Below are 18,790 nucleotides of genomic sequence, written 5' to 3'. Positions count from 1 at the left end.
CTATTCAGGTCTGCGTGCTGCCGGAAACTGTCGAAGACCAGTACAAATGGGCTTTCCTATCAATTATTTTTTTACGGCGACACTGTGTATGGCTAGCCGATTCGTCCATCCGTCCGTCTGTCGGTCGCCTCTACGCCGAGAACTCCACCGGCGCAACCCCATGCGCACGCGCGAAAAAGAAAGAAGAGAGAAGGAGTGGTGGACGATTAGCCAACACCCCCCAGATAGCACAAGGCCTATTTATTCCAATCCATGACGTCACACTACCTGACCCAAAATTTCCATTGGTAATTAAGGCTGGCGTGATGAAAGAGGTTACTTCAAAATCAGTGTTGCCTACGTGCTTATATTAGCCGAGTATTATTTCGTTGCACTCCATCACAGTGTAAAAGCGTTAGGCTATCACGGATCTACAATCGCTGAGGCTCCATTTTCTTTTTTCAGCGGAGAATTGTTCGTGCATGTTACCCTAACCGATCTTTCAAATGGCCTACTAATCAGCCTAGCTTTCAAGCTTGGTGTACTCGTAGGGTGTACTTGGTGTACTTGGTGTACTCGATCAGTGGTTGTTTTTTACAGCGTAAGCTGTATGGGCTCATTCCAACAGCTGTTTGGGGTGACGACGGTGTCCGCCGCTGCCGCCACCGGTGTCCGTAGAAGCTATCGCTGGGAATGCGAAAAAAAAAGTACCCAATTCCCGCCGAGATCAAACCCGGGCCAGCTGCGCGGGAATGAGCTACTCCACCATTGAGCCACGCTGGCACTTGCTAACATGCACCGGGAAAATGCCCTAAAAACGCGTCAAGCGCGTCATGAGACACGCGATGTGGCGTGCGCGCCGCATAGCATTGATACGTGCACGTTTTGCACTTTTGCACGTTTTGCACGTTTTGCAACGCCACATGGCAGATGCACAGGTAGCGGTATAGGGCAGCTAAAGAAGGTTCGAGAGGAGGAGGAAATAACTTTATTGCGTTTCCTGCGAGTCGGTGGGGAGGGCCAAAGGCCCCGCCTAGGTGACGGCCAGGAGTTCGTGGGTCCTAGCGGCTTCCTCTGCCCGCTGGACGGCCCATAGTTGATCCTCGAGGGCGGGGCTTCCCAGCGCAGCTTCCCAGCGCGTGCGAAGGCTGTTGCTAGAGGCCGCGTTCTCGTTATTGTTATGTATCCCTCGGCATTCCCATAATATATGCTCCAGAGTGGCTCTGCATTCACAAGTGTTGCATTTGTCCGTTTGATATATGTCCGGTTATATTATGTGCAGGAGCGCAGGATCCGGATCCGTCCTAGTTTGTAACTGCCGCCATGCGACAGACTGTATTTTTTTTTGTCAATTTTCCGTGAGGTTGCGGTAATATGCCCCTCTGTAACCTATAGTGTTTCGTGATGTCGAGAAAAAAATACAATGGAGATGTATAAATCTCTATGTAAGGAAAAACATGTGTGGAATGCCTGATTAATTCAAGCATGCAGGCTAGGTGACTGTTTTTCACCATTCCGTTTCAAAGGGAATGCCATTAAATCATCATTATTACCATCGTATCGTACCATTTTACATGCGCGCCGCGTAGCGTCGTTAAGTACAAACTTTGCATTGCAGTTCCGTTATATTTCGTCAGGTGTCTCGACACGTAGCAGTTGCATATAGCAGTTGTATGCTGCATGTAGCTGGACCTGGTAAACTCAAGCAGGTTATGTGACTATTTGTCACCATCCCGTTTTAAAGGTGATGCCAAGAGATCATCATCATCATCGACAACAGCAACTACCGTGGCATGCGCGCCACGTAGTCTGGATACCTGTGTTTACTCTTCGGTACACGTTATATGGTGCATCCCTGCAAGGTACGAACCGCTGCTGAAGAAGCGAATCGTGGAGTTACGCGTGCGGCTGCAACCAGGCGACATCGTGCTCAGCAGAGAGCAGCACAAGCCGCAGCTCGGCGTGACACCAGGCGAACAGTTTAGATCGTTCTTGTGAAAACAACACGAAGAGACTTCGTCGCGTAGACCCTGCGGTGCGTGGTTCTGAAAATGGAGCTCCTATGTGGCCGCTCCTCCAGCTTAAGCTGTCAGTGCAGCGCAGGTCTGTGACTTTCTTTTTTCTCATACCATTTGTTATCCATAGCTGCGCCTTCGCTCTGTGAAACTTAACAGTGAAAAAAATATACTTCAGTAAAGCTTTCTCATGGCATAGTGTGCTGGACCTACGCGTAGCAGATGGTAGCGCAATATATGCACAGTCACCTAGGAGGAAACTTAATGAAGTAATTGATGTAGTGCTTGGTGTACGTACCCTCCCATGCGATCGTGCCTTTATTGAGCTATCTTCTCTCACATGTTAGACCAGTGAAATTGTGGATAAAAGTTACGTATGCCGAGGATATGCCAATATAACGCAAGCTCAGTACACAGGCATTTCGCGTACTGTCCCGATCTGTATTCGTCTGGCGCCACTGTGAATCGAGCCCGGAACCTCCATTCGCAGCACCAGTGTGTCATGAAAGTAGAGCGACCGTGGAAAGCCCATGACGCTGTGTCACCATAACACTGATATTTTAAGTAATGTTAAAATCAGTGAGACATCTTGTGGCTGAGCAATATATAGGGTGATTTGATAACGCCACGTGACCATTTACTGTTTACTCCTTGTTTATAAATTCAGCATCTGTCGCTGAATAATGTTTTTCCGCATCGCAGTCAAACGCTCGCTTTCAGTGACCATTGAAATATGTGAGTCCCGTCGGCTACCTTACGCGAGTGCACACAAAGGAGCCAATGAGGCAGGCACATTTCAATGGACTTTGAATGATCATTGATAGCGGGCATGTGACCACGCTAATGTACAATCACCCTCCAGCGATTCAGTTTTTGAAAAACTTATGGTGATGCTTTGCGTACTCTCCCACAACTACTACTCAGTTCACTCTTCAAGCTTAACCCTCACTTGTTATAGAAGAGTGCGATGAATCCGCCGCCGATTCCCGCGAGGTGCGGAGCTGTGACGCCCATGCACAGCAGGACGGCCACGGCGATGTCTCCTATGGCGCCGCCATCGTCTACAATCTCCCTGTAGCGAGACAGAAAGCGACAACGAAAAGGATTCTGTACTCAGCTTGCATGACTTTTCATATCACAGTTTATGAGAAAATTTCGGGAACCTACATGTCAGTTGTATTGTTCGACTGCACGCACGCACGCACGCACGCACGCACGCACACACACACACACACACACACACACACACACACACACACACACACACACACACACACACACACACACACACGCACACACACACACACACACAGACACACACACACGCACACACACACACACACACACACACACACACACACACACACACACACACACACACACACACACACACACACACACACACGCGCGCACGCACGCACGCACGCACACACACACACACACACACACACACACACACACACACACACACGCCACGTAGCACTAAGACACACATACATAACGCACGCACGCAACACAGGGACACGTAGCACACAACACACAGGCACCCACTACAGGGCGAGCAGGCCAACGCTAGTTCACGAAGAAGCGGCTTACTTGGCTACTTGGGCGCATTCCTTGGCGTCAACGACGACGGCCCATTTGACGTACTCGTCTGCAGGCGTAGTCACGGTGGAGAAGATCTTGATCACAAAGGAGGCCACCAAGCTTATCGCCAGAGAGGCGAAGACGCAACAGCAGAGGCAGACAGCAGCGGTGGAGCACATGGTCTTCGAGTCGAGTTTGACGTCGTTCATCGTACTGGTGAAAGAATGGTTGCCATACGGGAGGTTACGGGTGCAAGGCTCCTTGTATACATGTCCATAACAAGGAATAAGCAAGAGGCAGTCAACCATGTGGGCACTCTATGGGAGCCGTATATATAAAGGTTGTTTTTTTTTAACCACCCACATTTCTTTACAAAAAGGCTATTAGCCTAGCGAAGGTGCAGTTTATGCAGAGAAATTCCTAGGCGAGGCGGAGATACTTTGCCACTAATAACGGTAGCTTCAGAAAAGTAATTAACATATACTGATTAATAAACCTTTATATTAGCACTTTCAGGGCTTTTGTTTATATGACAAACGTGGAGGCAGTTACATTTTAAAGCACTCAAATTTTTTTAAGATAGTGAGAAATTTACACCTAATTCGAGATATTCACCTTTGAATTCCAACGCTCAATACAGACAATACAAAAACCGAGCGTCCACAGCTCCCACGTACGACAGAAGCGCCCCACGACAAAGAGCGCGTCGAAGTTTGTTGGCATGTCATGGCACTCCGTTGCACATTCTGATGGGGTAAGAACTTGCCATGTCTGTGCGTGTCGCGACCGGCCACTACGTTTACTGTCAAGCTTCGTCGCGCTTTTCGTCATGGAACGTTTCCAACGGGTATGATAGCTGGACAGCCCCCAATAAAAGCTTCGCTATAAAATAAAAATGAGAGATATTTGATTTGTTACGTCATTGTCAAACAGATGTCGAGGAGGTGTTCAAATCAATGGTTAGTTCCACCAGTGACCCTTGTTTCGTCGGTATTGCGCTACAATGAGAAGAGGGCGGAAGCAAGGGATCAGGCTTAACTCACGTTGTGCCAGGACTGGCTGAAGTTTCCGAGTTCGCCGACTGAAGCGGAAGCTGCTGCATTTGCAGTGGAGGCGACGACGGTTGTTGCGGTCCAGGTGACAGTGGTTCCTCGTTGGGCATCATTGGTAGCTGATGTCCTTGCGTGGTAAAGCAGCCTGACCTCCCCGGAAGAGATGACAAGAATGGATAGTTGACGTTGATTTATCTTCTCAGAAGGCACAAACCCACTGTTGGTTTTCCTCTAAATGCAGCTTAACGCCGCTACGAGGGATCGGCCGACAATCGAATGAAATTTGAATAGACAGTCACATGTCTAGAAAAAGTGAAAAAAGAAACATTGGGACAACCAAACAAGAATTAAAATGTCCTGTGAAGATAGCCAGCAAGAGTCAAATCAATGGCCGGCCGAACTTTACTACGACAACGTCCAAGAAAGGGAGGAAGTGTTTTTCGTTCCTTCTAAAGGAGAGAATATAGTATTGCAAACATTCAATCCAAGACGGCGAAAACGAGCCTTCAAAGGTAATTTTTCCGTAAGGGTTTTCTGAAATGATTTATCGTTTTAGCGTCACTACAAGAGGGCCACAAGGGGACCGTTCAATGCCATCTTTATGAAGATATATGAGGGGCTTGACAACGCCCCCAATTTAAGAAAATACACTTTAATTAGCGCACCGCAGAAATTTCTACTACAAAGTAATAGCAGGTGTCTGCAATTCTGTAAACTTGTAGTACGGCTGTATAGAAGAACCTTCCTTTGTCTTCGAATAATGGTGGTGTCATCCGTAACTGTGGCGAATGCCCGCTGTAGCCCACTGCAAAATATTTGACGGCCTTAAATTTAAAATAGGTTTACAAAGCTTTCAAATAAGCGAAAAAAAACAGCAACAACATGAAAATTGAGTATAGTCAAATGCTTTAATGAAAATATGAAAAATAACAAATAATGATAGATGAAAAATTAGAAGAAAGAGAAATGATAAGATTAAGCAAACAGCGAGATTAAATAAAAAAATTCTGCAAATGTGCCCAACAATTAATAGAGGCGGCAATATTAAGTACAATATATACATCCATAAAAGCACCCCACCGGCTTATAAGACTCTCTCTAGCCTTTCAAATTACACAGAAGAATCGGCGGCACAACAGAAACAACGATGTCAACGGCAACAACACAACAGAAAGGTAGATTGATTTGGGCTCATTGCAGAACAAACAGAAAGGGGAGTTGGTCAGACCACATCTACACCAATAAAAACTGACCGCTCCCTGCAACATGGCAGCGCAAGCTCACGAATAGGATCTCGAGCTGCCACGTCCTTCGGAATTTGGTGCTTCAAGGGTATGACAGATGCCGATGATCGGAAGAAGAGGAATAGTGGCACTCACCCACGAAGCTCTTCGTCTGCTTCTTCGCCTTAGATAGTGGCGCACCTTGATGCATGGGCGCAGTTCTTGCGCATCGTTTCGCTCCTGCAGCGCTTGCCAGCCTCCGTTTCTGTGGTTGCCCAGTTTGGTTCAGGAATGAAATAGCACCAGCTTTCTTTGTACACATGCCTTGCGGCAATTCGCCGGAAAAAGAAAAGCTTAACGGCAGGTAGGTAACAATCACGTGACATTCTGGGTGGGATGGAAGAAGCAGACGTAGCTGTAATGGCCTCGTGTCTCGTGGCACGTGATTATGAAGAAGCCGACGGTTCGAGCAGGCGAGTTCGTCTCCTGCTCGTCTCCGCCATATATAATTGCGACGTCGACGCAATCCGCCGGGCCGTTCGGACGTTCCTCTACTCTCCACGTCGCGACAGGAAAGCCCGGTATCGCGACCAGCCTGCGCGAGCCAAGTTGCCCGTCCTCGTGTCGGGCGCCTGGTAAGCTTCGATCGCAGCCCATGTGTTCAGCGAAACGCCGTTCCCGGCTAGCCTCCTTAACTTCATTTCTTCGTATTTTCTTTATTTCTCAAACTTGTTAGAAACTCGAATAAACCCGCCATGGTTGCTTAGTGGCGTTGGCATTGCGCTGCTAAGCACGAGGTCGCGGGATGGTCTCGGCTGCGGCGACGGCATTTTGATGGAGGCGAAATGCTAGAACGCCCGTGTAGCGTGCACTGGCTGCGCGTTAAAGAACCCCAGGCGATCGACATTAATACGGAGTCCCCCACTACGGCGTGCCTCCTAATCAAATCGTGGTTTTCACACGTAAAAATGCTAGACTTTAATAACCTGCACTAAAGCCGAAGTAATGAACAGAAAAAAAAGCTAAGGCAGCAGTCAAGTGCATTCTTTTAGTTGACCATTGGAACGACAAATATATTTAACGACACTGATGAAGTAGTAAAACTCTGTACGACCTTCCGTGCACAGGCTGTGCCAAATGTCTCGAACTCGCCGCGCACGTGACTTGATCTGTCGTAGGGCCATCTTCTTCAACCCCTTAAATATTTCGACCCTCTGAAGTAATAGAGAAAGAAGCGAAGAGTGATCCTTAACTCCCCTTAGCTTCGGAGGGCCAAGCGAGCCTTGGTATGAGTCCGGCAACTCTGTGCGCATCCAATACGGCTACATTGCGTTCACTATAATTGGTGTTCGGCCCGCCAAATTTGACGGGCAGTCTAACAACATTCACCCCCAGAGCCTGGCAACAGACTTATTCAGTACCACCGCAGTCAGAACCTTGCCTGTCAAGCGTGCTACAGAAGACCCTGAACGGGGACCGGCTGGCGGATTTTCCCACTTGCGGAGTGGCTTCTGAACGAACATCCATGCTCATGCCGGCAAAGTAACGTCATTCCTGCAACCGTCAAGCGTCCTCGTTCACCCGCACTCCCTGTACAAGGCTGGTAGTCCAAGCTTAAAGGAAACATATCATTAAGCAATACAGCCTAATGTCATACCGGAACTGTTGAAACTAAGGCCAGCAGGGCAACCCGTCATTAAGCTTTATCTCCGCAAGGCATCCCAACAGCCTTTTCATTACTATATGCAACACTAAATGGTGTATTATATCGGAGCGAATTATCAATGGCGTGTTTGCCTTATGAATTGTGGGGGGTGTATATTTTGCTTCCTCTTTTATGTGTTTTGAATACCCCAAAAGACCGTTGGGGCATTATATAGGGGAAGATGATAGATCATTGATATTCCAATTTGTCACAATGGAAGCAGAAATTGACTGTCGCACATAGACATATACTGGCTGGCGATAAAGAACACTGCTACAAAACTACAAGAGGCCGTAAGAACTTCGTCGCATCCAAGACGAAGACAAACCAGTCATACAGAGTGCATGTTAATATAGTTCAGAATGGAATACATCAGCAAGTAGCTACAGCTCTGTTAACTCATTCAGACAACGCTTATTACTTAAGATAAATCGAGACTATATTGTTCCGTGAAAATGAACTAACTTAGGTAAAAAAAGAATACATACAATAATGAATCGCGATTCTAACAACGGCAAGCATTTTTTTAACGTACAAGCATGTAAGAATTGCACCGCACCCGCCTTGGTTGCTCAGTGGCTATGGTGTTAGGCTGCTGAGCAGGAGGTCGCAGGATCGAATCCCGGCCACGGCGGCCGCATTTCGATGGGGGTGAAATGCGAAAGCACCCGTGTAATTAGATCTAGGTGCAAATTAAAGAACCCCTGATGGTCGAAATTTCCGGAGTCCCCCACTACGACGTGCCTTATAATCAGAAAGTGGTTTTGGCACGTAAAACCCCATAATTTAAAAAAAAATGAATTGCACCACAATGTATCTTCGAGTTCATTCGCGGAGAGCAAGAGATCAGCGTCCATCTTGTTTCCGTGTGTTCCACTAGAAACGAAAAAAAGACGTAACTGTATTACGCCTTCCCTCCGCAAAATCGCCTGTGAAAATTGCAAGACAATGGATGTGAAAGATGGATGGCGACGCTGCCTTGAAGGTATCGTACACTGTAAAATGTTTTACAGTTTTAAAAGTGAATAAGGGTGTAAATGTACTTGTAACTGACATACGGTCATTCTTTTTGGGTGTAAGTTATAGACGGCATTTGCACCACTATTTATGTTTAAGGGCGTAAATAATGTCATCATTTACGAGGTTACCATGATGTCGTAAATTTTGACGGTGCCCGCTGGGGCATGGTTATTACTTTATCGGAACAGATGGACTAAAATCTATTTTAATACAGTCAGAAAGTTGACTTTAGCAAGTGTCAAGACCTTTATTGAGCCACAACGGCCCAAATACAGAAACATTCTCCAAATACGTGGCGTCACGCTGAGCTAAATAGGCGCCGCGATATCGGCACGGAGACACAGAAAGTATGCAACTTGGACAATATTGTCTTTTTGACGAAATGCCGCGAAAGTAACGAAACCAGAGTTTTGAAACAGTATTTCATCAATTGCAACTAATTGTTTTGCTTTTAGTGTTCCATTAAAGGCGGCATCGCCATCGCGCTTCCCTTTTTGACTCGTCGTTTCGTTTCTAAGCCTTTCCTATACCTTAACAAGCGCGCGGCAAGATCAGCACTACCGTCTTAAAAGCTTGTTAATCTATAACTTAGCCCAATATTCCTTTCTAGACTCCTTTTAATAAACCCTTATAAGCGTTGGTATCTGCGTAAAAAAGGGATCACGCGGGCAGTGTACGAAACTGTGTACAAGGCGTCGTAAAAGTTTACCTTCTCTTTCCTGTTGTTGAACACCGAAGATGGCCGTGAACAGGCTCTACGCCATCATCGTGATCTTGATGCTGGCCGGTCTCATCGGCGGCATCGTGGTAGCGGTATTTGCGTACATGGTGCTTGACACGTCACTCAGCTGGCCGACGGAGAAGTTCGAGTACAAGGACCTGGCCATCCTCAGCGACGCCCACGGATGCGCCAATGTTGCTCAGTAAGTGCACGCTCGCAGAAGCAGAAGAGAAGCGTGGCGATAACCCTGCATGCGTAATTGTGTGCACTACACCCTATGTCGCGGACGCGCAGCTTCTCTCGCCGTGCACTCCGAGGTGGCGAGTACGGTGACATCAGTGCACCATACGTCGTTCTTGCTTTCTTTTTATTTTTATTTTTTTGTGGGGGAAGTGGTTTGTCACCGGTTTATCACTGTAGTTGGTTCATCGCTCGGTGCAAGATGCAGCTGTCATGCTATCACGTTTTCTTATCTTCTTTTTATTTTGTTTTGTTTACGCAGCTTCTCGACTTGCTAGTACCCTAAGATGGCAGCCACAATGACGTCTATGCAAACCACCTAAAGGACACTATCACGATGCACAGGAGCTTTATACTTTGCTGTATTGCAGCATGACTTTTTAGTAGGGGTGTGCGAATATAGAAATTTTCGAATACGAATCGAATACTAATGAGGCAAAAATCTGTCTTCGAATATCGAATCGGATATCGAATATGTATGTAGTAATAAAAAGTTGCAAAACGTGGTAACAATAGCTTTATAACCCTTCTTAAAAATAATATTGCATGTTACAAGGCTGCTGCAGGTTAAAAAGACACTTATTACAGATAACGCGCTCAGGTAATGACAGGTAATGCTTTCAGTCAAGCAACCCACTTGTTAGTGATTATCATGAAGGAAAATTAACTGCTCAACATGTTCAGAAAGTAAACGCTCTGTATGCACTGTGACAACATTTGAAACGGTAGAAAAGACTTTCACTTGGAACTGAGGTGGCAACGATGGCGAAGAACTTCGGGGTGAGTGTGCTTAAAAGCTGGTACGTGAAGCGTCTATAATGGACTGCCACCACTCACAAGGATCCTTGCCCCTTTCGAGAAGAAGCTTTTCCGTAGTCAGTAACTTCCCTCTCAGAGGCAGATAACAAATGTGCGTTCTCCTTGTTCATCACTAGACCGTCAAAAGCTTTCCATACAGTGGACACCACCAGCGGACACCAACTTGACCCTGGCATGACAGTGTCCTCACTGGGTTCTACGCCAGCTGCGTGGAGGGCTGTATCAGCACTGAGGTAGTTGCAAACAGCGCAGTGGCGAAGTTAGCGTGTTTTGCGTTTGTCTCACGCAGAAGCAGCGCAGCAGGCAGCAAAGAACCGGCGGTTACATGAGAAAAGCGGGAACACAAGGCAGGATTCGTCGATGGCGATGCACCGTTCTCCTCGGACATATTTTTTTCTTTTTAATTTCCAAACATATAAAGATTGTCGAGGTAACACTTTTGGGATACATATATTATCGCATATAGTTACAGAGCCCTAAAGGACATCATATATGGTTATGAAAGAGCCATAGAATAAAGCTTGGTAAAAAGAATCTGAAACTGATCGTGTCTCACGGGCGTCATGCAGATAAACAGAGCATACAAATAATGAGCTCGTCATGCGAAGTTCTCAGTGAATAAACATATTCTGAGGAAAATGCGGAGCAAGCATATAATTCGTTACTTGCTCAATTATTCCGTCTGTCAGAATATTCGCCGTTTCTACCGTTATTCGGCCCTCTTCGAATATTCGGGAATTTCCGAATATGCATTTCTCGAATCGAAACGCTTCGAATAAGGAAAATATTGGATTCGTATTCGGAATTCCGAATATTCACACCCCCCTACTTTTTAGTGAATACGGGCTGATGGAACAAAGAAAATCGATGGCATCCTGTGCAACGATTCGGCGCCATAAAGAAATTTCGGAAATGGCATGGTTTCTTCTCTCTCTTTTATTCTTCTTTTTCGAAAGAACTTTAGAGGTGCGGAAGGAGGCAATGGAGTTGGTTAGGGGTTTTATTGTAATTAGAGGCGCCCGCTCAGCGTGTTGATAGTTTCTCTTTCGCTGGCTGTTCACTCCTCGAGAGTCCAGACTAAAGTACATCGGGCTTCCTTTTTCCAGCCGAATATTCACAAAAGACGGCACTATTGTCGACGCTGCCATTGCCGCGCTGCTGTGCATGGGCGTCACCGCTCCGCATCTGTCGGGAGTCGGCGGTGGATTCATGGCCGTCTTGTACAACAAGTGAGCGCGCTTCGAAAGTGTTACGGCGACGCATTGGTTTTTGATGGCCAGGCCTTTGCGAAAAATGCTTTTGTTGTAAAGGCAGCGCCTACATGGAGGAATACTAAAGTACGAGTAGTGCGAGTACTATCCACGAGCGCTTGTGTCCATCACGGTAATGGCCAACCGCAACTGTTCCCGCAGGCAACTTTCTGTGGCAATAAAGGAAAAGCTGCGAAAACTGAGCTTCTGCACATGTGTTATTGCACAAGGTTGTCTGGCATAGCTTGGCACTGGTTTTGGTTTCTTGGCCGAGATACAGGGAATCAGCTTCCACGTGTGATGGTTTCACATTTGACCTAACACGAAAGAAGAAATCCCTGAGAAATAATACAGACTTAAAATTCAACGGTGTATTTTGACACTTTTCCACTCGCAAAGAAGGAAGAATTGATTCTTCTCTTCCCTTACCTAAACTTGGCGTGGATGCAGCTGTATTCAAGAACGCTTCAGAGCTATACTTGCGCGCTCTTTGTTTCCGTTTTATTCGCTGCTAAAGAAAGTTGTCCGCGAGTTAAGCCCACCAATATCTCCTCGGGTCACACGGCGTCCCTGTCTCATCTGCTTTTGATGCGTTTCAATCTCTTGCGCCGACACCTTGCCATCGTAAAGCCGCGCGTGATATGAAAGTTAGAGCGCGAGCGTTAACCGTTCCAGTAAATGTTCCGTTGGAGAGGGTTTTCGGCGCAGCGGAGGCGAAACTGTACGAGACATGTCAACTCAACACTGCTTCCTGAGATATCGCAGTTGGTCATACATCTTCGCGCTAACTGTATTTCCTTAGGGGCTGCAAAAGCAACCACTTCGCTGTTTGCCTTTCGATGGCTTCGCATGGGATACACGCAAGTTCATTCGTCGATCACCAAAGACACTGTACAGTGCTTTTTTACAAAAATTAGTTAAATAAACCTTGCAGGTGCGATCGCACTACCATAGTACGTGGATTTATTCACGTACTAAAGTAGTAAAGCCGTAGCGGTTGTGAAATGGTAGGGCGTCCGCTTCGTATGCGGGGGCGCTGGGTTCGAATTCCGGTTAAAGCCCCTTGATACTTTAATTCCGGTGCCATCCCCTGAAACCCAGCGGCTTTTTTTTTCTTTTTTTAAAGTGTGGAGATGTACGACGACCTGGCACTCGGCTGTCTATATCGGTTCTCATCTCGAAAGGGGGCCCTGTAAATATTTGTGAGAGTCCCCAGGTGCACATTGTCCCTATACCACAGCTTTGGTGAAGCAGGCAAGCATCCGCCGCTGCTGTGGGAGGCAGACGGGTGCTGCCGCCATGTATACCTACCGGTAAAATATGTGCAAGCGCGCTCCCAGCCTGGTGCTTGGCAACGGGAGTTCCAGACGCTCGGAAAGACATCCTCTTATTGGGAAGTTGGTGATAGGACCGCCAGACACCTTTTTTTCTTTTTTCATTTTGCTTGCTCTTTCGCAGCAGTCCTGTGGGCGCCGCCATGTTTGATCACGTAGTGAAGCCTCCATTGGTTGCCCGAGCTGCGGTTGTTGCTTTCGCGTTTACAATGGATGTACACGACGCCTCGTTGCGGCTCAGCAAACCTCTGTTTCGGCGGACATTGTGGACAGTGACCGGGTAGACGGCACCAAGCTTTAGCCACAGCTTCAGAGGACATGTTTTAACTTCGAGGAAAGATGTGCATCGCGAAGGGCCGGCAACACAGGCAGTTCTTGCATAGCAGCGGTGCGTGAACTTGGCCACACAGATTTTCCTCATATTTTATTATGCCAGTAACTATTTTTTGCGGCCAACTAATCCACGCAACTTACTTCTACGACCCCCCACAATTTGCAGCATGAATGACGCAAAGTGTGGCATCGAACATCCAGTCGCATTTCCGACAGCTGATCGCACATATCCGGCAAAGATGTGCCGGGAAAGATTAAACGCGTATTCAAAGACGCAGCACGAGCCGAGTACACGACGCGTTATACCACGTCAAGGGGCCCACATCAGCTGAAGGAGAGATTCTTATCCATGACACTCCTGCAACAGAGAGCTCCATTACGGGAGCTTATTGAGGTGTCTGGCGGTGTTGCAGAAGCTGATCAACAACCTGAAACATTGCTTTAAGGCGAAGCTGGTGCCAGCACTGAGAGGGAAGCAAACTGCAAGGATGCGTTGAAACCCGCCACAGAGGCTGAAGGCAGGTCTGAGAAGACCGATGACTGCACTGCTGACGACAACGACAAGATAAGCTGTGATAGGGAGAGATATGAGACATTTTAAAAAGGAGCCGGACGCTCCCATGCATGCCGGCCAATTTCCAAACAGGTGGTTGTCTTTCCAAGCGTCTGGAACTCAAGTAGCTTCCGAGCACCAGGCCGGGAACGCGCTTGTACCTATTTTACCGTAGGTACCCGGCAGCAGCACTCGCCTGCCTCCCACAGCAGCTGCGAATGCTAGACTATTTCACCAGTTTTGGCGTGGAGTCAAAGGGCGCCCAGAATCCCTTGCAAATCTCTGTAGGACCTCATTTCGAATGGAGTACCCTTACAAACAATCGAGCGCCAGGTCGTTGTACATCTCTGCCCATTAGAAGAAAAATAAAAGAGGCTGGGTTTCAGGCGGCACCAGGATACGAACCCAGTACCTCCCGCATACGAGGCGGACGCTCTAGCATTCCACCACCGCATCAGTTTAATAAAAAGTGATGGTAGCAGACGCGGCCTAGTTGTTGAGCACCCGCCTCGGCTGCAAGAGGTCGTGGGCTCGATTCCCACTGCCGCCGGGCACCCACTGGTTAAAATGGGCACAAGACTGCCCCAACCTGGCGCTCGGATTTCTTCAGGGGCGATACACTAAGGAAATCAGCCTGCGTCCGAAGTTCCCGCCATAAGCACGATTGCTACGTACTACGTCTTACGTGCTTTTTTCCACGTGTTCGAAGAATCCCTATGTCGCACTTGTGGGTAATATAAGATCGCAAAGCGCGTCACTGACGTCTCCTCATATACCAGATATCACTGCAAGTCACTAGTTCGGAGCAGTTTCTCACTGTGATGGCTGAACGAGAATCACTTGGAAGCAACGCCTCACGGGGTAGGGTGCAACTTGCTTCTACTAATATTCCTGCTGTGTACGATTAGTATTACTGCATGAACATCGAACCAGTCTAGGAAGGACTATTGGCATAGGCAATGAACGAGTGGTGAAAGGTAACACGTAGGTTGCTCGGTCATCAACTTTTAGTGCTAGCTATAAGTTGCTGTAGAATAACTTACACTGCGACTTATTTGCAGGACGGCCGGCAAAGTCATTGCCGTGGATGCCCTCGGTGTCGTACCTGGCGGCATGCAGATTAACGAATTCCAGAAAAACTGGACGCTCACACAATTTGGTACGCATCGCTTCGACGTCTTAGCGTAACTTAATAATGCTAAATGTTATATATTGCTACCATCACATAAAAAATACCTTGCCCTTATTCGTTCAAGCTGGCTGAAAATCCAAGAAACATATTATTCGTAAGAAGCCGGGTTCCTCGTGTGCAACTCCTTTCTTTGAAACGATGGCGCTATGTGTACTCTGAAAAGTAATTACTTTGCGGTGCCCGAGACGCGTCGGCATCGCAAGAGCGTGGCCTGTTGCGGCCTCCGAAAGACGTGCACATACTCTGCCACTCTCAGAGTCTATGTGCAGCCAGGACTCTGGTGCGGCGTAAAACCAACACCACCTAGAACTACTTCTTCGCAAAACGCCTTACCAAGCTCAAACAACGCGCAATAGCTCAGTTGCTTAGCGCGTCCGGCTCATTGCCATGTGGCATTTGCTTAATCTCCAGTGGTGAGCGACGTTTCGTATCCCTTTGCAATGGGGTGAGGTTGAAGCAGATGATAAGCAGGTCGTCGAAGACGCCGCTATGATGACGGCATAACAGAAGGGGCGGAAGGACAGACGGAAAAGCAAACCGGGTTTCGATCTTGTAGCTGTCGTCGCAATAAAGCTTGACGGAAACACGTAACCTCCCGCAAGAACCTTTTCTCTGCCGTTTTTTATCCCTAGCTGGATTTCCCGTACTGCCCACAGGTAAAAAAGAGATATTGAATAAGAACTCGCGCTGGCACTGCTGGCTGGCTTCAAGCAGGGCTTTTTCTATCGAAGGATTTCGTTTTATTGCGATAGCAATTATACGGAGGCGCGAGGCGCGTTCGCCGCGAAACTGCGAAGCCCAAGGCCGATCACAACACAGATCTGGATGAAATTGCTGCAGGTTTAAAAGCGGCCATCATTCCCGGTGCAGTGGCGGGCTACAAGCTACTTCACGATCGATTCGGCAAACTGTCTTGGGCCGACCTGTTCACAGATGCAGTCGCCTTGGCCGACAAGGGCTTTGTCGTCGGGCCCCGATTTGCTGAAGCCCTGAAGAGGAACAAAAAGGCTCTGTCTTACGACCCGACTGGGCGGTACGTGCACTCTATACTGTGACGAAACTAGAAGCTTGGCTGGTGTTTAAACACGTGCATGATTATGACGGACGCGCCGAACGAGGTGGTAGAGATGGAGAAGGGACGGTGTCCCACTCGAAACAGTGAGGTATACGAAGGCTTGACAAGGTGTCCTTGAATCCTAAAAGGGCAGTGCAACATTTCTTAAACACGGTAATGAAAACGTTCGTGATCAGCAGACAATCCTGCCTCGAACATGCATGTCAAATACAAATGTGCTGCATGCGCTGGGGCTCACAAGCTCTTATCAGAGTTGAGCTCGTTTTCTACTGCGGCTTTCAGGGCCCTTCTATTTTATTACCATCTATTTAAAACCGTGTTTGTGGTGGCGGTATGAGTAAATACGTATTACGGAAAAAATTATCCGAATGTTTAGTGTTGCACAGACACTGCATCATCATACGTGATGAATTTCTGTCGCTGAAGTGCGATACAGTGCTTGCTGTCCGTTATTGACGCTCGAATGAAGTGACGGCGCTTTTTCTAGAATACTATAAAAGCTTTATTCTTTTTCCTCTGTGAATAATAATCAAGATATCATTTTTTTAGGTAGGAATAGAAATGCCAATATCTCAAGCAACGACTCGTCAAAAGCTAACCTTGATGGTATATTAAAAACTCATAGCCTCTTGAGTATTGCGATACATATAAGTACAACATCCATCGCTCCTGCTCGACGCTTTTCTCACGAACATACCGCCACATCAGATTAAAACAGGTTTGTTTATTGCTTGCTTCAATAATCATGTCCCCATACTTTCTTGGGACAGAGGAAACGAAACTAGAAACTATATTCTGCATATACAATGAAGTCTTCAAAATGTGTTTCGTTCTTTGACAAAATTGCGGGAACATCTTGGGAAAGCCTATGTATACGTAGATTAAGTAATGTTAAACAGAGAGCATAAGGGATTCATATACTAATATGAATATACGCGGCCTCTCTTTCGGTTGCGTCTGCGAAGCAAGATAGGAAATCTTTTCACCATGAGTTAACTTCGATCTAGCAGCGAAACTACGCTATAAACATTCTTTTCAACCACTTCTTTGGATTTGAAGATAAGCTTAACTGAGTATAAAATGTAGCGCAATCGTCAGGATAAAGAAATAAATGTCCCAAGACGCTATGACAATATGCTCGCATATGCTTCCGGGTCGACCCAATGAAACCGCTTGAAAAGGGTTAAGCTCGCAAGCATCCACATGAAACACATAATGTATCCGAGTCATCAGGGAAGATAGATCGACGCATTTAATTAGTATTCTGAAAGCGTTGGTGATTGTTCACTTTAATTAGGTACCGGAAGCTACAGTTCGTATTATTATAGCGGTCATCGAAAGGAATGCGTTTTGTTCTTTTATTGTTCTCCAATGGCTGAAGCGTAGCACCAGTCGCCCTCCGGGCTACCAGCGCTAAAGCGCGCGACAGTGCTCTCAGTAGAACTTGCCAAGCGCGGGGCCGTACGGGAGCAACACACGTGACCAGTTGCTTTGGCAACCGAAACGGCTGTAATTTCTTTCTAGGCCGCCAGGTGCCGCCAGTATGATAGTAGAGAGCTTAAGTTTAGGGGACGCAAGCGGCTTGCGTACGCAAGAACTAGAGGCGACGGTACTGCGCTTGCGCAGACGCAGACATAGGTGTCTGCGCATGCGCAGTACCGTGGCCCCTAATTCTTGCGTACGCAAGCTGCTTGCGTTCCCTAAACTAAAACTCCCTAGTGCCGACACGGTCTTGCGGCGTTTTCTAGGTCTCCGCAAACAGCGGAGTTTCCACTCCTAACGGTTTCTTGCTCCGTGGTACAAGCTTTATGTCTAGATTTAGTGTTTGAATGCGCAGAACAGAGTTGCTCTCACTGGCACTACTTGGCAAGCACTCGCTCTTAGGTCACCGTCGTCTGATCGCGAAGTAGGTGTTAAAGTTGGCAAGTACACGGTAGGCCAATGTGTACACATGGCGGGGCTGCGAGACGGGTACATGTATCACAAAGTTCAAAATTCATTTTCAGGGAAACCAAGCAACTTTCAGCCGTACCGTGTGCCACAGAGGACCGAGTACCAAAGAGAGCACATAGTAGAAATTTCGTTCAGATTTATTGACCATGAAAAATTTCGGGAGTTGTCATCTAAGCAGTCTTTTTTTTTTTCCTATATAGTCCTCTATGTACGTTTGTACTGTGGGAGAAAAGTTTAGGCCGGCGAAGAATGACACTTATGTAGTGACAAGGGTGACAGCAGGGATACTGCAAAGCGCTAACGTGTCCCGTTGTACTTTTTTTCTTTTTCAATTTTTTTGCAGGTCGGCATTCATTAACCCCGGGACTGCAGACATTGTAGTTGGGGGAGCTAGCCTTAGGCTGCCGCGCATCGGAACGGTTCTGCGACGAATAGCAAAGGAACCACTTACGTTATACAGCGGAAACCTCGGACAAGAGCTGGTTGCCGAGCTTAAGAGAAGTTCGTGCACGCAAGTAACTGTTCGCTCTCCGCTGATAGTCGGAATACACGAGCTCAAGTAAGAGAAAAACTTGGCGGCGCTTTGGCTAGCTGTGGTGTGTTCGATGCGTGAAGTGGAAGGAAAATGTGGACACTTCCGTCTTACAGCGCAACCTGAGAGCGAAATGCGAGGGAGCAAGCACAGGGTGACGAGGGCGGTGCCACTGGTCAGTATAGATGTAAACACCGCCGCCATAAA

This window comes from Dermacentor variabilis, chromosome 3 (assembly GCF_050947875.1).
Source record: "Dermacentor variabilis isolate Ectoservices chromosome 3, ASM5094787v1, whole genome shotgun sequence".
Lineage (NCBI taxonomy): Eukaryota > Metazoa > Arthropoda > Arachnida > Ixodida > Ixodidae > Dermacentor > Dermacentor variabilis.
The sequence above is the reverse complement of the archived record's forward strand: the minus strand, read 5'-3'. Positions refer to the sequence as shown.